General features: G+C 30.7%; 1 pseudogene; it reads right to left on the bottom strand.

The window, feature by feature from the left end:
• Window positions 1-2,390: 2,390 nt before the first annotated feature.
• Window positions 2,391-3,986, bottom strand: LOC123883887 (annotated as a pseudogene).
• Window positions 3,987-11,548: the final 7,562 nt, after the last annotated feature.

Raw genomic sequence — 11,548 nt, 5'->3', positions numbered from 1 at the left:
GATTGTTATGAGAGAAACAATTTTTTTTTAATAACAATAAATTTATTTGAAAAAGTGCAAAAAAAAAAAATGAATTTATTGGTGAATTTAGATGAGGGTATAATAGGAAGATGAAGTGCAAAAATCCACTTTATTAATTTGGTGTTATCATTCTAACCGGACACTTATACGAAAACGAGTATAATATAATTTTTTTTATGACTATAAGAAATAAAACAGAAAGGCATGTTGAATTCAATTTACAACATAAATTATTTTAAATTATTTTTCTCGAGATATATTTATCAAATAAAATAAATTTGATAAATAATGTGACATAATCTAGGATGAATTAAAAGAATTAATTCTGTTAATAACCATCCTATTTTACCAAATTAATAACCACCTATTTTACCAAGCCATCTTAATTTCCACTCCAATTGACTTTCCACCCACTTACCCATTTCCTACGTACTTCTGCATTACATCACTTGGAAAAAACTATGATATTGAACACTATGTGGAGTGAACCCCACTCAAAAAACTATGATAATAAGAAATAATTTTAACTTTTGAATATAAACTGGTACTAGCTAGAAATACATACAAATAGAAGAAAAACAAAAACAGACATACAAATTCAAAAAAACAAAATAAGACTTCATCACCTCATTCACGAGGAGACCCGATTTCTCCCGAAGAGAAGAAAAGATCAACCACATGGGAAACAAATACCAAGGGGCCTCCAACAAATCAGGATCATCGAGCTCCACAACACAATAAAATTCTAATGGTTCTAACACAAAATATGGTACTGCGCCTTCCCCCATTCATAAAAGGAACGGGGATGCCGAAATTTTTACCGATAAACCATTTCTAAGCTGTAAATTTCACCCTATCCATCATATAATCAACGGAAAAAATTCTATCATAAAAGATTACATCGTTTGGCCTATTTTTTTTAGTAATATTATATTTTTAACCGGATTAGTAAGCTTTTAAAACTTCATGGAGCTTTATATTTATTTATTTTTGTATATCTCGTACCCAATTGCTGACTCCTATAGTCCTATATCTTATGAAATTTTCAATGTTACCATTGTAAGTTTTCAACCCATTTTTCTATTTTTTTGAATGAAAAATATGTTCCAAATAATTATGTAACCAACATCAGCATCAACATTTATATGACATTACTCCCTCCGTCTCACAAAGTTGACTGCATCAAGCATGTCAATGCATAAGTTTGACGATTGATATTTTTAATCGTATAATATAAAAATTATAAAATTATGATTTTGAAAATACTCATCGAGATAAATCCAATAACATCTTATATGTTAATATTTGTTTTTATTTATTAGTAGTAAAATAGGGTTAAAATAAGATATATAAATAGTGTATATAGTTAAAATGACTCACTCATTTTAGGACGGAGGAAATATCTTTTATGTATATGTCCTTCTCTTAGAACATCGATTCTACAAATAGTAATTGTCGACACTGCTACACCTTAATTTTTCAACTACACATAAATATGACACTACCTTTTCTAGTATACATCAGGCTTTATCCCTCCTTCAATTATATACAAAAATAGTAATATTCTTCAATTTCATCCGTCTTTATCCCTCCTTCAACATTGACGTCTGAACATTAAGTTCATCACCAAACATTAAGTTGAACTAAATTATGTAGTCTAATTAAGACATTTTTGATGCAATAGAAAGAAACAACAACGAAATAACTAAATTAACTTCGGGGGAAGGAGTTGGGCATTGCCTCCAAGAAATCATGTCTCCTTTCAATCCTGCTCCATATTTAGCTAACCAGTCTGCACAACTATTAATTACCTTCCCTCAAGGAATGATGGAAAGATAAGAGCCAAGGATAATCAATGAACTTCTTGATGATGTCAATAACAGGTGCGTAAAGGTGAGTTGTAGGAACTCCATCTTGAATAAAATTCAAAGTCGATTAAGACATTGAGTTCAAGTGATTAATTTGCTCCTCTTATAACTAATAATCATTTCATAAGAACCGAAGTTCAATTCTTAGTTGAAACAATTTTTTGTCGGGTTTTACTTACCTCGCTGCCGAACTTTGATTTCACTTCATGTTAATATTTTATCTTCATAATCAATGACAAACTTTTATCGATATTCTTGAATAACAAGTTAAACTTATAATATTTGTATTTCTTTATTTTCTATTCGCACCAAAAAACTGATTCGTAAATTAAGTGGCTTTTCTTTGCAAATTACTAACTTTGCATAGCAATTGTTAGTATTAGCTGAAAAATGATTCTTTCACTATTATTATAATATGGTGTTATTATTATGGAGATGTTTATATCTATTTATTTTCTAGAAAAGAAAAATTTATTAAAAGGATCAAGGTTAAACACAAGATGCAAAGACAAGATCATCATTATTTAAGGGCATATTACAAAGTCATGTTTAATCTATATCAATCATATCTTTTATTGACTTTGATCTTCAAGCCATGATCCATGCGAAGAGCAATAGAAACTTTTGGAGCTATAGAGTGACCTTCCACAACATGTATGCGAAACTTCCATAAAATAGAAATTGCAACCATTTTCATTTCAACAAAGCTAATATCTTTCCCAAGACAACTTCTTGTACCAGCATTGAATGCAATGAACTTGTAAGATGGTACGTGTTTAATTTGTCCTCTATCTGATATCTATCTCTTCGGCTTAAATTCCAGATAATCTTCTCCCCATATTTGTTCTGTTCTTCCCATTGCATACAAATTAAGAGTATATTAACTTTGTATTTGGCTTAACATGGTCTCCACTATGAAGTTTATCCGATTTGATTGCACATTTGTGTGAAATGCTAGAGGAGGAAAAAGCCTTAAGGCTTCACTTATAGCTCTATGAAGGTAAACTAGCTTATCAAGAACTTCTACACTGAAATTAGTGATTAAGTTCTCCCCTTGTGTTAAACAATTATCTCTAATCTCTTCAATAATTTTAGCTTCTACGATAGGATGAATTGAAACAAGCCAAAAGAACCAACTGAGACCAGAACTAATTGTTCCATTTCCTTCAATTAAAAGATTGACGGCGGTGTCTTGAATATACCTGGTAAAGTTTTCCCCCTTTTCTGATCCTTCCTTCATTAGGTCCTTTAACAAGCAAGAATGACTTTTGGAATATAGTGCCTGAATGAACAATATCATATCCTCAAGCACAGAAATAGCTTTTACATAAGCAATTTCTGATAAGTGGTTAAAGTTGTAAGGAAGGCACTTAGGATCAAATCCAAACAAAGAAGTGCAAGTAGTATCAAAGGTGAACCTTTCAAGAATATATTGTAAGCCAAGTACCTGTACTCCTTTGGATGCTTGATCAAGAAATGGTAATAAGCAATTCTGTAGCTTATTTTGAATGATTTGTTGGAGGAATATCTCAAAGATTTTGTTTTTGAGCAATGAATGAAGTAGTGTCCTTTCGTGCTTCCATTCATTGGAATCCAAATTGAAAATACCAACACCAAGAAGTTCAAAAATCTCATGGAAATCAGACCCTTTTCCATAGTTTGTGAAATTCTTGCTAGTGATGTGGTGCACATTCATGGGATCACTAGTGAGGATAACGTTGGCAATGTTTGTGAACCAAGGTCCTTTAAACTGAAAAGTTCCTCAATGATGTTTCAAAACACAGGCTGCATAATCATGAATATTGGATTGATTATGCAAAACTGATGGTAGCATGCCAATTATTGGCCAATTTGGTACAAGTGCATTTTTTGCTGTGTTTCCATATATTGTAGAATATGATGAAAAAAATGGCAACAAATATTGTAATATAGTGAAACGTGATCATTGTACTTAGAGTGAAAGTAAAATTCAAGAACAGGAGATGAGTGATCAATTGTAATTGCAATTGTAGAATATCCTGCAGAAAAGGAGATGAGTGATATATATAATGAAGAAGAGGAGATGAGTGATCAATTCTTGGAGTACAACTGGATTTTAATTCAAATTGAATGTAGGTATGTGTGTATCTAAATATACACACATATACATAGAGTCTTCAAGCATGAAGAAAAATACCCCTCTATGTATATGTGTGTATATTTAGATACACACATACCTACATTCAATTTGAATTAAAATCCAGTTGTACTCCAAGAATTGATCACTCATCTCCTCTTCTTCATTATATATATCACTCATCTCCTTTTCTGCAGTATATTCTACAATTGCAATTACAATTGATCACTCATCTCCTGTTCTTGAATTTTACTTTCACTCTAAGTACAATGATCATGTTTCACTATATATATTACAATATTTGTTGCCATTTTTTTCATCATATTGAAGAAAAATACCCCTCTATGGTGGTTGATTTGATGATTTCTAATTTGTGGTGGTTTGACTCATTGTGCCTTTGTAGTTTTTGTTGTTGATGATGCTAAAAATTGAGAATAGTTTATCAGAACTCAGAATAGAGAACGGTTTATCAAAACCAAGAACAGTGAATAACTTATATAAAAAAAGAGGGTATGTAAATTTTGATGTATGAAATAATCTAAAAACTTAGAATACAGATGATTAAAGAAAAAACTCAGAATAGAGAACAATTTATATAGAATAGCTCAGAAGAGTTCACTAGGAAAGTTTATACAGAAAAGAGATGTAATTTTGATGTATGTGAAATAGTCTGAAAACTCACAGCTGAAAACTCATACTAGTTTATCACGAACCAGAATAGAAAACAGTTTATATAGAAAAGAGAATGTAATTTTGATGTTTGTGAAGTGAAGTAGTCTGAAAACTCAGCATACAGATGAAAAAACTAAGAATATAGTTTACCAAGAAACAAAATAGAGAACACTTTATATAGAAAAATGATGCATATGAAATAGTCAGAAAAATCTAGAATTCAAATGAAAAAACTAATAATAATTTATTAGGAACATAAAATATTATATAAAAAAAAGGATATATAATTTTGATGTATCAATTTGTATCAACATACATTCACTTTGAGCTAAAATAGTAACTTGTAACTAAAACAATATTTCTCTCCTTCTTTGAATAACCTTTTGTTAATAATTTGAGAAAGAAAATGCAGATGAATGAGAGTTGTTTTAATTTTGATTGAATAATGAAAATGACAGTTCTTTGAATTTGCATGAACCATGTGCAGATGATTGTTATGTGAGTCTATACATGCATGAATATATACATTAAAAAAATCATTGTTGAGTTTTCATGCATAAACATATAGTATTCAATGTAATTAAGAGTCTGATTCTTTGATAGCAATTAATCTGATCCTTGGAATGGCTGCAACAAAGATCATCATGTGCAAGATTTTAAATTGCAGTTGCGGTCGTCGATGCGGTAACGGTTGCCGTTGTTGCGAATGTGTCCATTGCGCTTGTTGTAACGCGCGGCGTGAAATCATTTTGAAATTTCACAAGCTATATAAAATAAAACTACTATGTAACTACACTATCTACCATTGCATAGTCTTAGTTTATTCCATAAACACTAATTTGAATATTCTTAAAATACACTATTGAGATATTGTTAAAAGTAAGATTTTTCATTAGATTTGACATAAATTAGAATTTACAGTTCATAAATTTTATTTCTTGGTGAGAAAATTTGAACGAACATCGCCAAAAACTTCTGATGCGGCTCTTCTGATGCGGTTACGATGCGGCCGTACACGTGAATTAAGATCACACCGCAATTGCGGTGCGATGCAGATGCGGAGGCTACCACATCAACAATATTCGGCCGCAATTGCGGATACGAACCGCAATTTAAAACCTTGATCACGTGTGCCAATTACAAATGCATGCATGCATGCTGCTTTGCGTTTTATTAGTGAAGTGATTTGGAAACAGTGTTATGGAGGTGATAGCAATCAGTCATGAAATGAATGCTTAAACATTAGGTACAACAAATTAAAAAGCTACTAACAAGTCCCTGAAATTACCATAGATACTTAATGGGTTTACATAAAATTATTTATTGCACGAGTTTACATTTGTGCAGGGAGAAAGAAGAGTGTTTTCATGATTCAATGTTTAAAAAATTTGTGAATGGTGTATTAACTATTAAGTATCTATGGTAATTTTAGGGACACACTACATGATCATTGATGCTTATAAAAATTTAAGTGTCATTGTAAGCAAAAGATATGATGTTTGAAATTGTACCCTTAAATTCTCACTCCCTTGAGATTTATCGGAGATATAGTTGGAATTCGATTTTCTAATGTAACTACGTCACACAATTACAGTTCTGGAGTGGGATGGGTAGCTCAACTGGTTAAGCTAGTTGAGTTAAGAGATAAGGAGTTGGAGGACCGGAGTTCAAGTCTTGACAAGAAGAAAAACTAACATTTGTAATATACTAACAATTTGCTTTTAAAAAAAATACAATTACAGTTCTCAATCGTCATATCTAAATAGACCATTGAGATAATTCCATGTAAGTAATTTAGACTGTCCAATCACAAATCAACAACCTGAATTATTACCTCGTGAAACTGCATGAATATTGGACTGTAGAGTCACATCACATGAGTTGCCAATATAAGATGAATGGTTATGAGATACTAATGGTGAATGATGTAGAGTCACATCACATAGGTTGTCAATATAAGATGAATGATTATGAGAAACTAATGGTGAATGAAGCATCACAGCAGCTGAACTACATCAATGAAGCCTTAGATAAATTCAATGGCTCATATACGGATCAATAATTTTAGGACAATAACCCAACAACCAATAAGAATAAATTATATAAGTAAATTTATAACTAGCTTTTATTCAAATTTTACCTCACATTCATATGACTTGTTTTATTTGATGGTTGCATAAATACATTTAAATTATCGAGAAATAATGTTAAAAAATAAAATTCATTATATTTCTTAATTAATCTCATGTGCTAAAGTTTCTAAAGTTTCTTATATTTTGAGGCAGATATATATATTATGTGCGTCATCGCAAATAATATGTGTGAAATGATAACATCTAACATCAATTGATCAATTGATGTGAGCTGAATCGTAAGGCATCTCATATATCAAACATCAATGTAAATAACATCATGTAGATGTGATAATTTAACCATATACGAAACATTATTTAATCCAATTAATATAAGAGCCATTGGATTGATCTGATGGCTTCATTGATGCATTTCACCTGCTGTGATGTTTCATTCACCATTAGTATCTCATAACCATTTATCTTATGGCAACCCATGTGATGTGACTCTATAGTCTATAGTCCACTATTTATGCAATTTTTGTAAATCGGAAATACACGTAATGCAAGATGATTGATCACTTTCAATATGAAACATCAAAATTAACCGGCTATGCTTTGCAGATTAGTATTCTAAAAAGACACTTAAGGAACATAGTAGTAATAAATAGTCTATTAATCACAAACATAATAATAATAATAATAATAATAATAATAATAATAATAATAATAATAATAATAATAATAATAATAGTCTATTTGATTTGGTTCAATTTTGACAATTTTTTTCTTAAGAAATTCAAACCAATCCAATAAAAAATGTGTTGGTTTGGTTTGATCGAATTGATATTTTAAAAAATTTATATTAAAAATTATTATTTTTTTAAAAAAAGCTATACTATTAAATAAGCACATTGGCTATAATAAAGATTAATATTTCTTCCGTTCCTTTTAAGTGTTATTTGACTGCGGATTTAATATTTCTATTTAACAATTATTTTGGTATTTTAAGGGTACGATTTGTCAATTATACTCTTTTTACAACATTTGTAAAAAAATATTTCTTTCCTTCTTCGAATAACCTTCACTTTCAGCTAAAATAGTAACTTGTAACTAAAACAATATTTCTCTCCTTCTTTGAATAACCTTTTGTTAATAATTTGAGGAAGAAAATGCAGATGAATGAGAGTTGTTTTAATTTTGATTGAATAATGAAAATGACAGTTCTTTGAATTTGCATGAACCATGTGCAGATGATTGTTATGTGAGTCTATACATGCATGAATATATACATTAAAAAAATCATTGTTGAGTTGACAGGTGTAACTGGCTGCGGAGGACAGGAGTGTTACAGAACTGTGTCATGGTGGTTTCCTTGCTGCTTTCTCTGCTAAAATGGGATCAGTTTCATGCATAAACATATAGTATTCAATGTAATTAAGAGTCTGATTCTTTGATAGCAATTAATCTGATCCTTGGAATGGCTGCAACAAAGATCATCATGTGCAAGGTTTTAAATTGCAGTTGCGGTCGTCGATGCGGTAACGGTTGCCGCCGTTGTTGCGAATATGTCCATTGCGCTTGTTGTAACGCGCGGCGTGAAATCATTTTGAAATTTCACAAGCTATATAAAATAAAACTACTATGTAACTACACTATCTACCATTGCATAGTCTTAGTTTATTCCATAAACACTAATTTGAATATTCTTAAAATACACTATTGAGATATTGTTAAAAGTAAGATTTTTCATTAGATTTGACATAAATTAGAATTTACAGTTCATAAATTTTATTTCTTGGTGAGAAAATTTGAACGAACATCGCCAAAAACTTCTGATGCGGCTCTTCTGATGCGGTTACGATGCGGCCGTACACGTGAATTAAGATCACACCGCAATTGCGGTGCGATGCAGATGCGGAGGCTACCACATCAACAATATTCGGCCGCAATTGCGGATACGAACCGCAATTTAAAACCTTGATCACGTGTGCCAATTACAAATGCATGCATGCATGCTGCTTTGCGTTTTATTAGTGAAGTGATTTGGAAACAGTGTTATGGAGGTGATAGCAATCAGTCATGAAATGAATGCTTAAACATTAGGTACAACAAATTAAAAAGCTACTAACAAGTCCCTGAAATTACCATAGATACTTAATGGGTTTACATAAAATTATTTATTGCACGAGTTTACATTTGTGCAGGGAGAAAGAAGAGTGTTTTCATGATTCAATGTTTAAAAAATTTGTGAATGGTGTATTAACTATTAAGTATCTATGGTAATTTTAGGGACACACTACATGATCATTGATGCTTATAAAAATTTAAGTGTCATTGTAAGCAAAAGATATGATGTTTGAAATTGTACCCTTAAATTCTCACTCCCTTGAGATTTATCGGAGATATAGTTGGAATTCGATTTTCTAATGTAACTACGTCACACAATTACAGTTCTGGAGTGGGATGGGTAGCTCAACTGGTTAAGCTAGTTGAGTTAAGAGATAAGGAGTTGGAGGACCGGAGTTCAAGTCTTGACAAGAAGAAAAACTAACATTTGTAATATACTAACAATTTGCTTTTAAAAAAAATACAATTACAGTTCTCAATCGTCATATCTAAATAGACCATTGAGATAATTCCATGTAAGTAATTTAGACTGTCCAATCACAAATCAACAACCTGAATTATTACCTCGTGAAACTGCATGAATATTGGACTGTAGAGTCACATCACATGAGTTGCCAATATAAGATGAATGGTTATGAGATACTAATGGTGAATGATGTAGAGTCACATCACATAGGTTGTCAATATAAGATGAATGATTATGAGAAACTAATGGTGAATGAAGCATCACAGCAGCTGAACTACATCAATGAAGCCTTAGATAAATTCAATGGCTCATATACGGATCAATAATTTTAGGACAATAACCCAACAACCAATAAGAATAAATTATATAAGTAAATTTATAACTAGCTTTTATTCAAATTTTACCTCACATTCATATGACTTGTTTTATTTGATGGTTGCATAAATACATTTAAATTATCGAGAAATAATGTTAAAAAATAAAATTCATTATATTTCTTAATTAATCTCATGTGCTAAAGTTTCTAAAGTTTCTTATATTTTGAGGCAGATATATATATTATGTGCGTCATCGCAAATAATATGTGTGAAATGATAACATCTAACATCAATTGATCAATTGATGTGAGCTGAATCGTAAGGCATCTCATATATATCAAACATCAATGTAAATAACATCATGTAGATGTGATAATTTAACCATATACGAAACATTATTTAATCCAATTAATATAAGAGCCATTGGATTGATCTGATGGCTTCATTGATGCATTTCACCTGCTGTGATGTTTCATTCACCATTAGTATCTCATAACCATTTATCTTATGGCAACCCATGTGATGTGACTCTATAGTCTATAGTCCACTATTTATGCAATTTTTGTAAATCGGAAATACACGTAATGCAAGATGATTGATCACTTTCAATATGAAACATCAAAATTAACCGGCTATGCTTTGCAGATTAGTATTCTAAAAAGACACTTAAGGAACATAGTAGTAATAAATAGTCTATTAATCACAAACATAATAATAATAATAATAATAATAATAATAATAATAATAATAATAATAATAGTCTATTTGATTTGGTTCAATTTTGACAATTTTTTTCTTAAGAAATTCAAACCAATCCAATAAAAAATGTGTTGGTTTGGTTTGATCGAATTGATATTTTAAAAAATTTATATTAAAAATTATTATTTTTTTAAAAAAAGCTATACTATTAAATAAGCACATTGGCTATAATAAAGATTAATATTTCTTCCGTTCCTTTTAAGTGTTATTTGACTGCGGATTTAATATTTCTATTTAACAATTATTTTGGTATTTTAAGGGTACGATTTGTCAATTATACTCTTTTTACAACATTTGTAAAAAAATATTTCTTTCCTTCTTCGAATAACCTTCACTTTCAGCTAAAATAGTAACTTGTAACTAAAACAATATTTCTCTCCTTCTTTGAATAACCTTTTGTTAATAATTTGAGGAAGAAAATGCAGATGAATGAGAGTTGTTTTAATTTTGATTGAATAATGAAAATGACAGTTCTTTGAATTTGCATGAACCATGTGCAGATGATTGTTATGTGAGTCTATACATGCATGAATATATACATTAAAAAAATCATTGTTGAGTTGACAGGTGTAACTGGCTGCGGAGGACAGGAGTGTTACAGAACTGTGTCATGGTGGTTTCCTTGCTGCTTTCTCTGCTAAAATGGGATCAGTTTCATGCATAAACATATAGTATTCAATGTAATTAAGAGTCTGATTCTTTGATAGCAATTAATCTGATCCTTGGAATGGCTGCAACAAAGATCATCATGTGCAAGGTTTTAAATTGCAGTTGCGGTCGTCGATGCGGTAACGGTTGCCGCCGTTGTTGCGAATATGTCCATTGCGCTTGTTGTAACGCGCGGCGTGAAATCATTTTGAAATTTCACAAGCTATATAAAATAAAACTACTATGTAACTACACTATCTACCATTGCATAGTCTTAGTTTATTCCATAAACACTAATTTGAATATTCTTAAAATACACTATTGAGATATTGTTAAAAGTAAGATTTTTCATTAGATTTGACATAAATTAGAATTTACAGTTCATAAATTTTATTTCTTGGTGAGAAAATTTGAACGAACATCGCCAAAAACTTCTGATGCGGCTCTTCTGATGCGGTTACGATGCGGCCGTACACGTG

The sequence above is a fragment of the Trifolium pratense genome, linkage group LG1, assembly GCF_020283565.1.
Source record: "Trifolium pratense cultivar HEN17-A07 linkage group LG1, ARS_RC_1.1, whole genome shotgun sequence".
NCBI lineage: Eukaryota > Viridiplantae > Streptophyta > Magnoliopsida > Fabales > Fabaceae > Trifolium > Trifolium pratense.
This window is presented reverse-complemented; position numbering and strand designations above follow the sequence as displayed.